The sequence below is a fragment of the Aythya ferina genome (genome assembly GCF_964211825.1).
Source record: "Aythya ferina genome assembly, chromosome: 3".
Taxonomy (NCBI): domain Eukaryota; kingdom Metazoa; phylum Chordata; class Aves; order Anseriformes; family Anatidae; genus Aythya; species Aythya ferina.
This window is the reverse complement of record NC_140298.1, coordinates 105,372,802-105,391,932: the sequence shown is the minus strand read 5'-3', so window position 1 is coordinate 105,391,932 and position 19,131 is coordinate 105,372,802. Positions and strand designations below refer to the sequence as shown.

General features: G+C 35.8%; 1 long non-coding RNA gene across 1 annotated transcript in view; it reads right to left on the bottom strand.

Moving 5' to 3' along the window:
• Positions 1–2,982: 2,982 nt before the first annotated feature.
• Positions 2,983–19,131, bottom strand: part of LOC311434815 — a 49,303-nt gene continuing 33,154 nt past the window's right edge. Inside the window, exons 4-5 of the long non-coding RNA XR_014691745.1 lie at positions 17,508–17,557; positions 2,983–3,135 (exon numbers count right to left, since the gene is read on the bottom strand). This is a non-coding gene — a long non-coding RNA (uncharacterized lncRNA). The remainder of the gene's footprint in view (positions 3,136–17,507; positions 17,558–19,131) is intronic.

The following is a 19,131-nucleotide window of genomic DNA, read 5'->3' as shown; positions in this document are numbered from 1 at the left end:
TGTTTCATTTTCAGATAATTAAAAAAGTGGATTTTGTTGGCTCTATAAAACATAGCATCTTATTTTTACCAATATTATAGGAAATATTAACTCAGTAGAAACTATGTGTGTATGAATAAAAAAGCAGCTCTCTTGCTAATAATGTTTGCTAGTAAAAAGAGATCTTGGTATTTTTGCTGTGTTGAAGGAGACAGTACCACTTACTGGACAATACCAATTGATTAATGCTTGTTTTATAACAACTAGTAATTTGCATTCTATTTTGGTAATTTTTTGAAAAGTTAAATCCTCAAAGAGATTTCTAACAACTGAATTATAAATTAATTCTATTTAAATATTATTCTGACTTCAAGGGGCTTTACTGTAATTGCTTGTTTCAATTCACAATTACATCATCCTTAACTTTCTTCTCAATTTCTACATCAAAGCAATAGAAAAAAGCACATGCATTCTACTTTCATAAAATTCAGGGAAAGCAGCCTTTGTATATGCTAATATATGGAAAATATAGTGGGCCTTCAAGGCAGTCAATGAACATGATTAATTTTTATCCAGCTGGAATAAAACCATAGCATCTAGACACATTTTTTTCTGTCAATACAGCAAGGGTTCCTCATACTTGATTTTAAACATTTAATCAAAGTGCCTAAGTGCCAAGGTGCCTAAGCTGATCAAAGTGTACAGAGACTACAGCCAATGGAAACAGATTGGGGACTTTCTGTGTTTTAGTTGCATATCTATGTTGCCTGCATAGGAATACAAGAATGACTGAGTTACACTGAGAAAATTATGGATAGTACATCTAATTTAAATAATAGATTACATGTCCAATAATATATTGGAAAAAAATAGAAAATATTCAAGTCATCAGTGAGAACACTATATATTTTAGCTCAACCACATCAACCTTAATAGAAGTAATACTTTCTAGAGAAAATGGATGTTTGGATTGCTTTATTTTATACTTCCAGGTTTATTAGGGAGCAGAGGAGAGGGAGAATTTGGAGAATATAATTTGTCTTTGACAGGAATGATAGTGGTTCCAACAAGCATGTTTAAGAGAGAGGTCCATATGGAAAATGTTCTTTGTTATATTCATACTTTTTTTTTTTTTGTCTCCAAGAAAAATACCTTTGCAAACCCATTGAAGACTAATCAGTGAAAACATTCTTCTTCCACACTCTTCATTCTTTAACTGAATGTAATACACCTTTTTGTTGTTGCCGTTTAAGAAAAAAAAAAAAAAAAAAAAAAAAGAGAGAGAGAGAGAGAAATAAAAACTGTCATTAATAACATATTTTTTGAAAAACATGAATGGAAACTGAAGTGAAAAGATCCTTATCAGGATCGAGGCAGCAGCAGTTTTTAGTCTTGAAATCAAGCTTGGCTGAGTCAGTAAGTTAGAGCTCCTTCACAGATCATTGAGTTTGATGATGAAATTCATGTATAAAGCTTTACGACCTGCAAAATAAGTAGTCCAGACACTGCAAAAGCTGTCCTGTGTGTCAAGGATAAGCAGATGTGGAATACAGAGCTTAAAAACAAAACAAAAGAGCTTTCCTGTTCTTCCCACTGATACTTAGTGCCTGGTGTGGCTCAAGTAGACCTTCATGTTGACAAAGCCTTGCAAATATAATAATTTATTCAGGATTCTGTACCCTTGCACAGGTGTACAGGATATAGCCACCAAGAGGGAGTCCATTATTTACATTTTTATTCTCACTTTTTTCCTTTTTTTTTTTTTGGTCAAATGAAAATTAGAAGCAGGAAAGAAATATGTGCCTTTGTAGGACAAAAAAAGATATAGGTGTTACTATATTTTTCCCAGGGAAAAAAAAAATGAAAAAGACAGATTCTGGTATTTTAAAAAACAACTATGTGCATCAAGGAAAACATTTTAATTATTCAAGCTAAAACAATATTTTTTGTGATGAAAGTGAAATAGAGAGGTAACACTTTTCAAATGAAAGTGTTACTGCCTAATATTGGAAGAAGTGTTCTAATCATTTCTGTACCTTACAAAAGCACCCAGTGTGTTCCAAACTCCCACTGGAGTCTGTCTAAAATTGCAACACAGAGAATGCAGGAAGGAATATGCAAAATGTGGAACACAGCCAAATAAAGCTCAATTGCTTTACTCTTCACTTGCAGTACAAAAGAATCCAGTCAAAAAAATCTACCACATTCCTGCACAGAGTTGCACAGATATTAATAAATTGAGAAATATATTCTTATACAAAAATGAAAATCAAACAAATATGCTATGCGTTTCTAACTTAAGAGACCTCTGAATGATCCAAAACCTTGAAGCAGTATCATACATGCAAATCTAGAATTGTTTTGTAGAAGCACAAAAATAAAAGAGATCATAAATTTAGAATTATAATTATTATTTTGGAAATTCTGAACATATTTCTTATAAGGGTTAGCCCAGGAAAGAAATACTAACAGAAATGCTTTTTGTCTAACTTGGGCAGAGTTATTAATATGATCCAAAGTACATTGCTACAGATGCAAAAACTATCAAACAGTCTGGGAAAGTTTTTCTTTAAATATGGGTTCGCAGATGTTCAATCACTTGGCTCTTGCAAACAGAATAAATATGAATCCTATAGCATATATTCCCATTGGTCTTCTGTGACCCAGGTCAGTTTTTCCTTAAAGAAAACATAAAGCATTGATGCACTATTCCTTTCCTTTGCTATGAAATGTAATAAAATAATGGCAAAAACATTTGCTACTGTATATCCAACAGTAAATTCTTGGGTCTTCAGCAGCGTAAGATCACAGCTGAAAACTGCTTATAGAGTTTTCCTTTTTTCCTTTGTTTGCTTGTTTGTTTTCTTTTATTTTCTCCTACAAATTGCAATTATGAAAGCTTGCTAGTAATTCAAAGGGAAAGCACATCTCCATGCTGGAATAAAGCTATGAAAAGAAAGGTGTTTTTATAATGATGAGTACTCAGAAACATCTGCAAGATTATTTGTTGCCTGTTACACACTCAAAAAATAAGGCGTATTTATTCTAAAATAATTATTAGAATGGAACAAAAATCCAAGGTCAATGTCAGCATCATTCTGAGTTCACACTTGGTTGTCATCTTCAAATAGCTAGTCCTTGTTCATTCAGTGGTATCTGAAATACAATGTGTGTTTTTGTTTAGTTTTGTTTTTCATTTTTGCAGTATGAAAGAAACATGGTTCTTATGAAGGTTTTCAATGTTAGCTGGTGACATGTGACAAAAGAAGTTGTTTTTTTTTTTTTTTTTTTTTTTTTTTTACATAGTGTGTTATGCAAGGATAGTTATTCTAGAATAGCTCTTCTTTAGTAACACTACAGCTATTTAAATAGGGTAAAAGCCTCTAATTCTGTTCAGTTTCATCTGTTTTTCACAGTGAGAAGAAGGGTGAGCAACAATGCTTTTATAATCACACTTTACTTACATGTGAATTAACTTCTGCGTGTATAATGCACCATCATAGCAAAGCAATTTATAAATCCAAGTATCTAGTTTGGAAATTCAGGTGTTGATTTTGGATGAAATTGTTCTCTCTCCTGTCAGAAATCTAGGGGAATAACTATGAATTAATCCTGTTGTTAGAAATATAAATGTGTTTAATGATTCTCTCTGCTGCAAAGCAGACATGACTATATTTTAAGATGAGAAGCATATCTGGTTGAATAACTCAGAGTAACTCAAAAAGACAAAAGAGCAGGGAAATGCTTCTGTGCAGGTGAAATAACTCCCATTCTTCCCTTCAAAAATGTGGGGGATAGATTATTTTTATTCTAACCCAGTTTTACTGCAGATATACCTCTGCTGTATATTATAGAGTTGCATCAGTGGCAGGAAGACCATATGGTATGTTGTAGAAAATATGCTTTATGACAAAAAAGAATATCAGGTGCTTAGTTTTATTTCCTCATTTTGTTCACTGGCAAATGCATTAAAACAAAACAAAACAAAACAAAAAAAATCCTCTTTCTCTTTCCAGTGAATTATGGTATTACATAATATATCTATACATTGTTAGCATGTGAAAGAATCCTAGAGTACATGTTGATCTAGCTTCCTCATTTACACAGATATAAGGAAGGGGCAAAATCTGGAGTACCATTCTCCCATGAATAAAACACATTAAATTTATGTTAGGTCAATAGCATAGTATAAACTAGACTGCTTTTTTTCCTCCATATATTTGCTTGCCTTCCAGAGCAAGGGTGTGCCTTGTAAAACAAAGTTAAAATCCTAGGATTTTACTCAATAATAGTTGAAGATCTATTTAATAATTGAAAAATCAATATAATATCATTAAAAAATCTGCAAATTCTGCAACACTAATTACTTTCAATAAATGGAAAAAGAACACTATACTTCCCTCTCCTTGCTCTTTCTTTTTATTTTTTTATTTTATTTTTTTTTTATGAATACACCTTTCCCAACAATCTTAGTGCTTGTTTTTCCATGTTTTCTCTTTTTTAAGTAAAATTGCAGATAATTTGTCTTGTCAAAGTCAAAGCAAAATGAACAACAACAACAACAAACTATATAAGACACTTCACTATTCTGCAGAGTCAATATGAATACGTAGAAAGACATTAACTGTAGATGGAAATAAGCATGCAAGGAAATGAACTTCTTGTTTCATGATATTGAATCTATTTGAGTTTTATACAGAAAATTCTGCAATAGCTAAGCACAGAAGTCCACTAATGCTAGTTGATGTAGTTAATTGAAGGCCTTTAGCTGAGCTGTTCACTCAAATATGGAACCATATTTTCTTGCCTGTGTGACTCAATAACCTTATACTTACAACTTCAGTTTGCTCCCTTGATTGCAACTTGTATTTAATTGTCTTGTCTCAACTTAGAATGTACTTTCTTTAGGTCATTGTTTATGACCTTTTGCTTGCACAATGAGGTTTCTGTGTTCTAAAATAAAACCAAAAGATAATAATTAAGAGAATGTTAAGGTTAATATGAGAGAGAAACAGACTTATTTGAAATTCTCTTCTGTGCTGATTTATTTTTTGTCATATTATCATATATCATTATTCTATGGTGTCTTCTTCCTTCCATTGTCATTTCTAGTGGTTTTCCAAAGTAAGACTTATGGTCAATTTCTAGGTGTAATGGCTTTTTTGTGTTCAGTGACATTGAAACACCTCTCCAGAAGAATACCAGTTTCAGTGAAACTTTTAGTGCTCAGTATTTGTGAGGATTTTTTTTTATATAACACTGATGAAGATGAGCTCACCAACAATACAGAAGACATTCAAGTCCTGCTCATCTTGGTTTAAAGCAGGACTAGAAATATGATGTCTCACATTGTGGGTGATTACCCTAAATTATACTCTCCAAGCTATTCTGGAGTGAGTCAAAATTTCAGATTGGGGGGAGATGATGGAAAGAGAAGTAATAGTTTTCTTTTTCCACAGCATTGAAAGAACTTAGATATTGCAGTGTAATAGGGAAAGAAATCTTCACTTCTCTGAATCCAGACAATATTTGTATTAATTATGTGGGAACCAATATGAACTCAGGTATGAGGATAAAAAACAAAATTGCAGTAGGTATCTGGTCAGTGCTTTAATATGACCTTCAGATTGAATATAAGTCCTATGGGGAAAAAAAAAAATCACATAGGATGATCAGACATCTGTTCTTTTTATGTTTCCCAGTCTCCACAGGGAAAATAACCCTCTATTTCCTGTACATATTACAGACATTTGCTAGACAATAAAAGAATGTGAAGTACCATTCTGGGTTGTGGAAGACATTTATCCTAGCAGTGATAACCTTGTTCATTCTGCTTCCGTCATACTTTTCATCAATTCCCTTGCCAATATCCCTTCCTTCATCTTTGTCACTCCTGTAACACTCTTCTGTGCCTTCTCCAAACTCTCTTCTCTCCCAAAACACGACTTCTAATCTTCCTTACTGTGCCTGTCTTTGGCAACAATGACAAAAAATTCCTCAAGGAAATAAACTAGCATATTTTTGGCCTTCAATCCTTAAAGTTTGTGAACTCCAATTTTCTGAACCCCCCGTCTAACCAGCTGGCCATGTTTAAGCAATTTTAAAAACATGGCAGAAAACAATTTTCTGAAATTAGGTTGGTCATGTCCTTTCTCCCCCAAGAAAGATTCCAAGTTCCTATCTAAATACACATTAAGACAGTAGAGCTTCACCTTGAAGCAGCCATAAGGATAATCTTTAGATGAGCAAGACAAGGCATTTTCAGAAAGGGTAGAACTGTTTTAGGTGGGAAGGCTAAAAATATTCAATCTGATACATAGTTTCTGCTTCATAATGAGTTTTCAGAATATTAAGGAACACCAAACCACTCTTCACACAGTAAAGTTTTGTATAATATCATCTACCAGAACAGTTAATAGGTACTGATACATCATGAATCAAAGCCAAATGTGAACACAATGCATCCTCTTTAATGGGGTAAGTTCAGCTTGCACATTTTAACAGATCCAGATATGTAAGATTAAATCAAGACGTGCAGTATCTCTGTAAAAACAATCAAGATAAAACAATCTCAGAACAGTGTGACTGATCTGATTTTGCCCTTAGATCTGGGAGAATATCTTCAGAAAGACAGCTTAAAGAGGCTACATCACAATGAAATAATGAATGCTGTACATAAAAATGATCAGTCAAAGGTGATCTGTACCATTGCTTTTTGTGCAAGAGATATAGAAAGGAAGATAAAGAAAGATTGTAGAAAAATATTAGTAGTAACTATAAATTATTAATAAATACTTTTTCTAAAAATAATAAAAATAATAAATGATAATGATCATCATAATAATCATTATAATGTGACTACAAGTATAGAATTACATTTCGTTAAATTGTAGATTTTGATTAGAATATTTCATCTATCTGTATTGCATCTGTTACTTAGCAGGCCAGAGGTAATTACTATCGAGTTTCTCTTTACCCATTCAGGTATGCTACATTAGACATAGATAAAAATATGTAATATGAGTCATCCTGTCCTATTGTAAAGCAAATACTTATATTCTTTACAGTGGAACCTAATAAACTAATGAAACAGTCAGAACTACATTAGAGAAAAAAACTGCTAAAGAAATATTGTAATCTAACCTTGGGGCTGTCATTTGCTCAACAATCTTATATTCAGCTAAACAAGGTCTTAGTCATTTCCACCTGATGAAGGTTTCGCATGGTGACATATTAGGGAGAAAAGCAGAGTCCTATAAACAGAAAAATAAAATTCCATAAAAATGCATATTTCTGTTAAGTTTCCTTTTACTTTTTTTCTGAACCACTGGAAGAAAAATACAAACTGGAATCTCAATAGAATTATATGTCTTGGCATCAGAAAAATGAAAGCTAAATTGACAGGCAGGTAAATACTGAAGGCAAAACTTTATGGAAAATATATACTTTCCCAGCAGTTCAGGAGTCATAAGGCAATCATAACCACTACTGACATGAATAAGAATGCTGCCTATTTACGTCTAATCTGAAGTGCCTGGGGAGAATGAGGGAGAAGGAGCTGGAATTTTAAGAAGTATCAGCAAAAATCAAGACTTCAAAACAGTGCTGAACCCACACTGAACCTATTTGTCAATTTGAAAAATTCCATGAGCCAGAAATGTTAGATGGGAAACAAGTGACCCTAGCTGCTTTTAACAGCACTGAATATGAAATAACTGTATCGTGTAACCAAGCAAGAAGTGCATTATGAGTCTGAAACTTACAGCTGTGTTCAGCATTCTTGTAAAAATAGCTGGACAATATCACACATGCCAAATAAAATTATTGTTTCTCATCTCATATGTGAAGTCTAGATGAAAAGAGATAACAGGGATAGGTTGCATTTAAAAATGCAAGAGGGCATGGACTAGCATTTTATCTCCAATTTTATCCTATGGATAGCAACACTAGGGAGAAGGAAAAAGATGAAGAATCATAAATGATTTTTACTACCAAATGTATGTAATTTTACATTCCCTTTCTTCTGAAGATTGCCATTTATGAATTTTAAGCCTGATTCCACATCACTTTATTCTTGGATAGTAATAGATATTAGTATAAAACTATATATAAATGTATTATTATGATTTTTGGACAATAATTTATATTGGTTTTGTGTAACTGCTGACTACTTCGTGACTTCCAAAAAGTCAATGTAGACCAGTGACAAATAAACAACATTATGCTCTCTTAATTCTTTTGTTGCCTTTCCCTGTCCTAAGTGAGAAGTTACCATGAATAACGTCCATGTCTGCTAAACACCTTAGCATTTATTATGGGAAACCTCTGCTTCAGCAATAAAACCATTTTCCTTGGATCTAGGAGCCTTCTCCCTGATGCACAGAATATCTTCCTAATTTTTCTTTATGAAACCCTTTTTATTAACTTTACTTTTTTATTTTATTATTTTATTTTTATGTATTGCATTATATTTTATTTTGTTTTATATTGTTTTATTTTATTTATTATAATTTACTATAATTTATATTTTTACTTATTTATTTTTTATTATATTTTGAACTTTACTTTTTTTTATTAACTTTGCTTCTTTTCCTGTACATTCCCTACATGATTATCTTAAGATTCACACATGAGTTCAATATATATATTTTTTTCCTTTACAGAATCACAGAATAGTTAAGATTGGAAAGGACCTCTGGAAGTCACCTGGTCCAGCCCCGTGCTCAAGCAGGGCAACTCAGAGTGCTCAGGACCATGGCCAGGCAGCTTTTGAAGATCTCCAAGGATGGAATCTTTGCAACTTCTCTGAGCAACCTGTGTCAGTGCTCCATCACCTTTACAGTAAAGGAAGTGCTTTCTGGTGTTCAGACAGAACCTCCTGTGTCCCAGTTTATGCCCATTGCCTCTTGTCCTGTCATTGGGCACCATATATGAGTTACGTCTTGTTGACTGAATACTCACAACAGGATTTATGCATTTGCTCAGCAAATGGGGGTAACATTGTCACATTTCAGCCTTCACATCTGTCCTTGGTTAAGTTGGGTGAATTTGGTTTTGATGAGCACATGTAGGCAGGTACTGCAGCTTAGTTGAGCTGCCTGTTCTTGAGATGGCAATTTGCCCATGTAAGTAATTTATACCATTCAGGAGCTCAATCTAATTTCAAGCTTCTCTTGTTACTCTGGTAGAATAAGGAAACCAATGTCCAGTTGAGAATCAGACTCTTCTTAATAATAGATGCATCTGTTATCATTTGTTAACTATATGACCTAAGCATTATAGTGAGCCTTTCTTATTCTACTGCTTTTGAGGTGGCTTGTTTCCTTTTCCTTGTAGAACAGTGCCTGCAATTACCCTGTAAGTGCTTTACACCAAGGAGTTGCTCATGCAGTTTTATTTGCTGTGTAATAGCTATTGAGATGGATTTGTTCTTCCTTGGCCAAAGTTATCCAAGTCACTCTATAAATATTGGAAAATAAACATGTCATTCTCTGTGTTTCCTTGTTTGTTCTGGACTATTGTAACAGTTATCCAGGATGCTGTCTTGACTGATGTTGAAAAAAAAATTAACAAATCTTGTAGGCTTTATGGAATATTTACATGGTACCTAAATTTTCTTGTCATTTAATATACTTGGAATGAAGGATTTGTCTATTCTCAACCCACTGTCTTTCCCTCAATTGTGTGTGTGTGTGTTTGTGTATGTTTTATTTATGTGTGTGTGTTTTTTTTTAAGCTTTCTTACATGAGCAATGAGCCTCTGATATCTAAACCACAGAGGAGATATTTGGTTTATGCATATTCATAGGTGATTAAAGGAAATTATACTTGTTTATTTTGCCCATCTGAACTGTAATATTATCCATATTGATTCCTGCCTCGGAAAATGCTGCTTAAAACTCATATGAAAAAGGGCAGGAATTCCCTGTAGAACTCTTCATGGTTAATTCTATTTTGAAATAAATCTTATGCACAAAAGGCCAGTTTTATTTGATGCCATAAGAATACAGATTCATACTTGCTATTATTTTACTGAAATGATTTTGTAATGCAAATTGAGCAGCTTTAGTATTCAGTTACTTTTGTGCTAATATAAATGGTAGGATTAACATAGTCATACTATAGCTTCAGCAGTTGGTATTGTAAAAATTCAGCCAATTTCAACAGCTGCAGTTAAATGGTATACTGTGGCCCAAATACTGAGACTGAGGTACTGGTAACAGAAATGCTTCTTTTGGACACAATTGTGATAATTAGAATACTGCATAATTTCTGAGCCACTGTCATGAATAAACAACAAAATAAAAAATAGTATAAACATACAGAAGATATAAGCCTTTCTTTGCTTTACAGAAAGTAACTGTGTTTTCACTGCATTAGTGAGTCATATAGAAGTGACCACAGGCAAAGAGATTACTGTACATAATCAGATGCCCACAGTACTTCAGGTACCTGAGCTATTTTGGCATCACCTTGTGATGAAGAAATGTATAGTGGAATATAAATCAGCTAAAAGCTCAATCCCATTCTGAACAGGTACTTATATACTGCATAAGCACAAAATACTCCACCACATGGATAATCCACAGGTTATGCTATTTTATTATTTAATTTTATTTATTTTCATGTTTAATGGTGGGGAAGAAGCAAGAGAGAAGTAGAAATGGACTTTTATTTGAACACATTCTTTCTAAACAAAGACTACAGATCATCTCAGCTAAAAAGGTCAAGAAGTATCCCGAGTTAATGTGATAGCTACTGAGACTGCCCTTTATCACATTCTGAGGCTGTCTGAGAAAAGACCATGGTTGAAAAAAAATAAAAATAATAATATTAAAAATAAAAATAAAAATTATTAAAATAAATCCCTTATTGTCCCATTTGCAAAAGTCTGACTATATTGGGGCTGGACAAAAACAATAAGTGAACAGATGTTCATGATAAAAATAGACCCTGTGCAGTCTTTACTTAGTTATGGTATCCCCTGTTAGTGGCTGGATCTCTATCCTTTTCCTTCTACTGATACAGTTGCATGCTCTTTAATGAAATAGTAGTCTTAGAAAACAAGTTTTATGGATGCATGATGAAGCTGAGAGGGAAATAGTACCCACCCTTTTAACTTTGACAGTCCTATAGCATTTGGGTATAGCTTTTAGAACCTGTTTTAACCTGAGACAATGCCTCAATTAAAGAGCTAACAGAGCCAGATCATAATGACATTGGCTAAGGATCAAACTATGACTCCTCCTATGCCACTGCCCTAGTGTGTGGCATTTGGAATGTCTTTGGAATGCCCATGGGTCTGCTTTGAGGATCCCCAATTCTTATGGGAAAATGCAAAATTACATATTGTTTTCTGTGTTTCTACAACGTTTTTCACTCATCTTCCACCACCCCCAACTGAATATGCACACAACTCAAAAGAGCTTTTGTAGTTCAAAGCAAGAAAAATCTCCATCATGTAATTCAATTGTTGTCTGTACATTACAAGAAATTTAAATTCATTTTAAAAACTTGATCAGGAATAGCTGCATATTGTAGTTTGTACCCACATGGCTGGTCTTGCTGTTTTAATGAGTTACTGAACACCATTGCCATCTAATTTCACAAAGTGTAAACTCTTTTTGTTTTAATTTTATATGAAATTTTGACAAGATTAAAATACAAAGAATAACATTATCTTTTCCATCATATTTTCTACATGACTATGATGATATGGAAATGGTTATGAATCTGCAAATTCATAGAAACTTAATCTGATTCCCTATTACTATGTTTAAATGATTTATTCAACTTAAACTATTTAATTAGACAGCCTTTGCCTTTTTTTTTTGTTTGTTTGATATATAAAATCTTTTGTGAAATATGGTCCCTAAAGCTGTCACTTTCTGTGGTGCCAGCTCATTTTAGTTTGTCTATGAGCAATCGGAAAATTTTGCATATGCATGATATACACTGCCAAGTAATTTAAATGTAATCAAAGTTCTGGTGAAGTTACTGGAATAACATAAGCAACTAAAGCATTGACTGATGAGGCAATAACAATAACAGAAGCTGGATATATGGTTATCTCACAACACTGATGGCACCAAAAATGAAAAGTGTGAACCAAATTCTATATATGCACCATGCTGGACTTTCTCCATTTATCTAAAGAAGCCAGTGAGCTGAGGTTTTGTCTGCTTTGCATTATTGAAAGGAAACTGATGTGTCATCTTATTTTGTTGCAAAGTTAGAGGAACTCTATCATGGAACAGAAACCTTTGTCCTTTTTAATGATGAATGTACAGTACAGTTTTCTTCTTTCCAGGGAGGTCATCAGGTCTGTGGCCAATCATTATCACTGCTTCCTATCATCAGAGACTAATACATAAAAGTCATGAGGCAGCTGCCAGTTCAACAGTTGAGTTAACACCAGTCTGCTTTCACACTTTGAATGCATAACTGAGTTGCTTCACTGGCTCTGTCAGATGGACAACTATAGCTAGTGGCTCTTGTTATTACATGGGAAACAGCATACACCTGTCAAATTGTTGATCTGGACCAAATTAGTGCCTTCATCACAGCTATCCAACAGCTTCCAAAACTAAATTGCAGGAAATACCTCAGTTTTTACTTCTGTGGAGGAAAATTACCCAATATCTGCTTAATTTCAGAGCCAGTGCTGAAGGATGCTAAAGAAATATGTCTATTTGCTTAGAAGCTTTTGCCACAATGCTTCATTCCCTTTAGTTTCCCTGGAGACAATATGACATGAAACAAAGTTGTGGATCAGTCAGGTCACTGTAAGAACAATTTTGCTGCATATCCATGAAACACAGACACCAATAAGAAGCCCGACACTGGAAGGTTTAACATCTTGCTGGTTGTCCTCAACAGTAGGATCAAAATAAGATCAAAATAAGATCGAAATAGGATCAAAATAAGATCAGCATACACTGGTACTTGAGAAGACCCTCTACTTCAGTCTGGTTCCAATTTTACAGCTCTTTTGGTAGGAGTTTACAAGGGTGGAAACACAGGAATTGCAAACAATGTTGACGAAGAAAAAACAATACATACAGTGGTTGTAGGCTTCGATGCCTTAGGTGACATGGCAAGATTACAGTGACAGACTTGGTCTATCAATAAGACAGCTCATTATAATAACTCAGTCAAAATTTGTTATAGCTGACATTCAGTCTTCACATTAGGCTCCCACACTTTGGGATTTATCTCCTCAGCAGGTGGCAGTTGGATAAAATCACAAACTCTCTCCCACTGTGTTCCTTCTTTGACAGTGTACTTAACAATAGTTATGACCTCTACTGTGAGATTTATGTGTTGACCATGACAAAAGGATTATAACCAATGACATTAGCTTCTGATACTTCCTTTTGATAATTTCCTAAACTGGCAATGCTTGCAAGTCCTCTTGATTTATTGTCCATGTTCCTGAGACACTGCACCAGTCTGCTACATTACAGAACCACAGAATCACAGAATTTCTAGGTTGGAAGAGACCTCAAGATCATCGAGTCCAACCTCTGACCTAACACTAACAGTCCCCACTAAACCATATCCCTAAGCTCTACATCTAAACGTCTTTTGAAGACTTCCAGGGATGGTGACTCCACCACTTCCCTGGGCAGCCTGTTCCAATGCCTAACAACCCTTTCAGTAAAGAAGTTCTTCCTAACATCTAACCTAAAACTCCCCTGGCGCAACTTAAGCCCATTCCCCCTCGTCCTGTCACCAGGCACGTGGGAGAACAGACCAACCCCCACCTCGCTACAGCCTCCCTTGAGGTACCTATAGAGAGCGATAAGGTCGCCCCTGAGCCTCCTCTTCTCCAGGCTGAACAAGCCCAGCTCCCTCAGCCGCTCCTCGTAGGACTTGTTCTCCAGGCCCCTCACCAGCTTCGTCGCCCTTCTCTGGACTCGCTCAAGCACCTCGATGTCCTTCTTGTAGCGAGGGGCCCAAAACTGAACACAGTACTCGAGGTGCAGCCTCACCAGAGCTGAGTACAGGGGGACGATCACCTCCCTAGCCCTGCTGGTCACACTGTTTCTGATACAAGCCAGGATGCCGTTGGCCTTCTTGGCCACCTGAGCACACTGCTGGCTCATATTCAGCCTACTATCCACCATCACTCCCAGGTCCTTCTCTGCCTGGCAGCTCTCCAACCATTCCTATCCCAGCCTGTAGCTCTGCTTGGGGTTATTGCGCCCCAGGTGCAGGACCTGGCACTTGGCCTTGTTGACCTCAGCCCATCAGTGCAGCCTATCCAGATCCTCCTGCAGAGCTTTCCTACCCTCAAGCAGATCGACACACGCACCTAACTTGGTGTCATCTGCGAACTTACTGAGGGTGCACTCAATGCCCTCGTCCAGATCAAACATACTTCTTTTAGTAAACATACTTCTTAAAGAAGTGGAATGCTTACTGCCCACAGGTAAAAGAAAGAGCCCATTTTACTGGATCATGCCAAAAAGGGAAGATTTCATGAAGCAACTTTTATCTGCTAACAGAGATCAGGAGTCTGTTGCAGTGCTGCTGCACATCTTCAACCCACGTAGTTATCTTCCTTGGAGTAGTTCTGTCTGACATGCTTTTTAGGATGACAAAAATATGTATGTTTTTATTCTGTAACTTGGGAATTGTGTAGATCATCTGTGTGTTCTTGTACATTCCTCTGGGACTCATAAAAGTTGGTATGGGGGTGTGATACAAGTGAGTGTTCTGTATCCTAGAGCTTAGCTTTACACCTGGAACAGTGCAATCATTCAGCAGCACCTCTCCTCTCCCATATCTGAGATTGGCTCTTCCTTAAAGCATACAAAAATGTCTTTTTCTCTGAAGTAAAGGAAATGATGCTTCAAGTAGCTCTAGACTAAATTTTTCAAAGTTTAATGTATTATTTATAACGAAAAAGAGATTTATTCAAAGCAGTGCAGAAACCAAGGCCATAAGCAGCCTGAATGCTTTACATATGTAACTTCACCAGATAGGTGCTTAGCTCCGGCACGACAAAAGAAAAAGCTGAGACGAGTGATCTAAACTCCCTGTGTAATCAGTGCAGAAAACGAAGCCCTCCTGAGCAATGCAGAGAATGTTAGGCTTTGGGCTGCACAGTGAATCTAAGCTTCTCTGAAGTTAGCCAGTATCTCTGCTCTGTGTACTAGGAATTGTGTAGAGCCTAAGGATAGGAAACACCAGGTACAGAGATGTGCTAGAAGAGGAAGTTAGTGGGAATTTCCATTCATACACTCTTCAGGACACTAAACCCACTGGGGAAGATAAGCACTTTCAGACAGAACATGAGGCTGCTGCAATGGACGTTCTGTGAAATTCAACTAGTACTCTTCCCCCTCTTCCACCTGTCTTCTTCTGTTTCTGTAGCTAACAAAAATACATCTGACATGGCCACCCCAACATTGCTTACATACAAAGTAGGGCCCAGTTCCTCAGCCCTTTACAGTGACAACTCTGAAGCACAGCACAAGCAGTAGCTTTGCCCTTAATTTCCTAAATTCATGTAAAGTCCCTGGATTTCCACAGCCCTCCAACCTGTTCCTACATTTCAATGAGAATCTGAAGGAAATACACGGTTTTAGATTTAGTTATTCATGCTTTCCAGGCCATTTCAGGAATGGGAAAGATGAAGTAAGGTTCTCTGCAATTCATATGAGCCTATTTAACTGTCTATCTGTCATTGCTAAATGCATTGCACTTTGTCTGAATATTCACTATATTTTGTATAATTTAGAAGTATGAAAATTGGATTCAAGTAGCAAGAATGCTTTCAGGGAAGAGCTTGCGGTGTGGACTGCAGATCACTTTAGAGCCTGTTACATTGCTCAGAAATTACCACTGAGCCCAGGATGTTCCCCCAACATTACCCTCATAAATCCATATACTATATTCCTATCTCAAGCCTTAAATTTGGGTTGTTTCCATTAGTATTTTTACATACAAAATAACATAATTAGCCTACTTCCTAATATAAAATGACAACTTCCGTTCTGAATTAAATTTCAAATTGAAATTGCAGGTAGTATACATACAGTTGACCTTGATTAAGTTTATAACAAGGTTTAGAAATCTTGGATTTTGATCAAATGTATCCTATAAGATTTTGATTTTATTCTGGTACACAATATCATCTGACTATTTCCCAGTTTTGAGTCACCCATTCAGCAGAAAAGGAGTAGCACTTAATACAAAGATGCTAAATTATTGAGAGATTTGATTTATAACCAAACTGTTGATTTACAGCATGGTGAAGGATCTGAGTCTGAATTTCTTATCTGGATTATTCTCTCATGTAGGGAAGTTGAGAGCAATTAATATAATTCTTATAGGGACATTTTAAATCTCAGTCTAGCTCTGAATTTTGTAACGATAAGAGTGGATTTTTGTATGGAAGTGTTTTAACTGGGTGTTTGTATCTGGCTTCCTCTTGTGAAGTGTACATGGCTACTTAGATAGGAGTCATATTGGTCTCAATGGGATCAGTCTTATGCTTGGGGCAACAAGAAACGGTGCTACTCCTGAATGAATGGTGAAGGGATCATGTGCCTCTCAGGAAGATCATTTCTTCAGGGAGCTGCTCTGCCTTACAGGGCTAGTCAAGGAGATTAATCTAAGCCATCTCTATCATGCACTTCTAGTGTTTTGCAGTGAATAAAGACTTTAGCACTAGCCAGCAACATCAAATGGAAGCCTTTTAATATCTCTCATCTGCTTCACAGACAAGAATGAGCCTCACAAAATGTGGTCCATTGCATATGCATCTGCCTCTTTTATCAATAATTACATTATATACATCTAGGTTTCACAGATTTCTAGCACAAATGGGTAACTGGAACAAGATGATGGCATTACCGTCCAAATAAATGATTCTTGTGGGGAAAAGTGTTATAAATGGCAATCAGCATATTGCACCTGCAAGCAAAGAGCATATTACCTGCTGTCCAATGCCAGTAGTAATTGCAATTTTAGTAAGAGACTGGGGAATTCAATGGACAGCACTCATTCATGTGACTGAATAAAATTTTGAGCTATAGAAATATAAGTGTGTTTGCACTCTGGTCTTGGAGTCTGTGTTATCCATTTGTTCAAGCAAAATAGGAAAAATGATTATCCTTTCATCAGGAATACTAGAGCTGTAAAAATTTCCATTGATTATTCCAGAAATTACCCAAGAACTTGAAGCATTTGCTCACCACAACCTGTAATTTTGCTGACGGGCTACAGCAAGGCTCTCAGAGCCAAAAGGGTTCAGCTGAGGTGACACAGTAAATGTAGAGACATGCTGCACTGAAGCTGCATAGAATTTCAACTCACATCGTTAGCTTCAAGGATAATAACTGAACTCCAGGGCAAACTTTCCTTATAGAGAACTAATGAGTTTTTGCAATACCTCAGAACATCGTGTACCTGCTCTTGAGCTCCGAGTTAAACAAGCAGGAGAGAAAGTATCTGTCATTGCTACTGTCTTCTCCCAGTTCTATGGTTCTACGCTACTTTATGCTAAGTTGTTTTACCTCCAAATGTCTATTCAGAGTTATGGATGAAATAGTTCCTCTTCACAGATCTAAAAAAGAACAAATTGGTTGAGATATTGTAAAGAATGTTTTATATTCTATAGATTCTTACTAGTTCATTTCAAATCCATTATATTTGTGATAAGAATGGGAAAAAATAATAGAACAATTTACTATCAAGCTACAGTTTTATCAGAATCACAAATTTGAATAACAACATCCAACTTTTGTAAAAATTCATTAAAATATTTTGTATTTAATTTGAATTTATCTTTTTTTTTTTGCTTACCATTGTGAATTACATATCATAGCTAACTATTAAAGTCAGCCAGCTGCATCATAATTAAAACAAAGCACAGTACACGGAAATGAGATTACATTATGAAAACACAACATTTTGACAAAATGAAAGAAAACTGTATTAGTGATTGAACAAAAATTAATTCCTCCTCTCTAGGAAACATCAACAATTTGGCATTTTTTAAAAAGAAAACCTAATTACATATTTAATTACAAATTCATGTACAATGTCTCAATACTTTCAATACTGAACCAAACCTTATATAACCTGATCTGTAGTTTCCCAACTTTGCTTGGGTGAAAATATACGCTGCACATTCCTATTGCCACAGTTTTCAGTTGGTATTTTTCACATACAGATTAAATGCATAGAGAAAGCTGCCTCATGACTACAGCACCCATGCAAGCAAGGCTTTCTTGCTTGCCCTGATATGTTTAGTAGGTGTTTTGCCTCCACAGGATGCTGTCCCATGTCTTTTAATCCAGGGATGTGGAGCTATTAACACCCCTACAAAGAGAGTCTCTTTCTCCAGACCCACAACAATGTGAGACCTGTTTAAATCTCCCAGCTGTAGTTAATGATATGCACCTCAGCACTGTAGTAAGTCACCACACCCTGTTTCTCAGGCCTCCTGCAGACCTCTGTTTCCCCTGCTGCAGGCAAGATCCACATCTCCCTCTGGCACACACCTGAGAGTCCTGTAAAGCTCAGGCAGTATAAACAGAGACTGCACAAACCGCCAAAGCCTGTCTTTGGAGCACCTAATTCACTATAATGTAAAGGACATGTCCAAGACTTCCCCTTGAAAATCTCATCCAGACTGTTCTGAAAATAGTCCTAAGCACCCTGGACAACTGTTAAATGTACAGTGCTGAAGTCATTTGCTCCACACAGTGATGCCTAGTGTCCATTCCTGTTGGCTCAGGGTGTCTTGTGTGCACATGGCTTCTCTGGATCAGAACAGACCTTTGACCAAGGCCTTCTGTGCATCTCAAGTTGCACGTCTGGATACAGTTCAGTAACTTAAACAGTCCCAAAGTCCATTCCTTAACCCCGAGGGATAACCAAATCTCTCATTTTTAAAGCTTTTCTGCTATAAAACACTGTGAGATCATCCAGACTAGGTACTGGGAATTGAGCCTGAATAGCACTACCTGGCCTAAATGAAATTGTGAAGTTTACTAATTCTGCTACTTTAACAGTGTAGATTATATCTGGATATGTGGATGATATCTCTATTATTGACTTTACTAGCACAAAATTAAATCTGTAGCCCTGAGACAGAACTACTAATTTGTTTTCTTACATTTAATTTCAAAATGC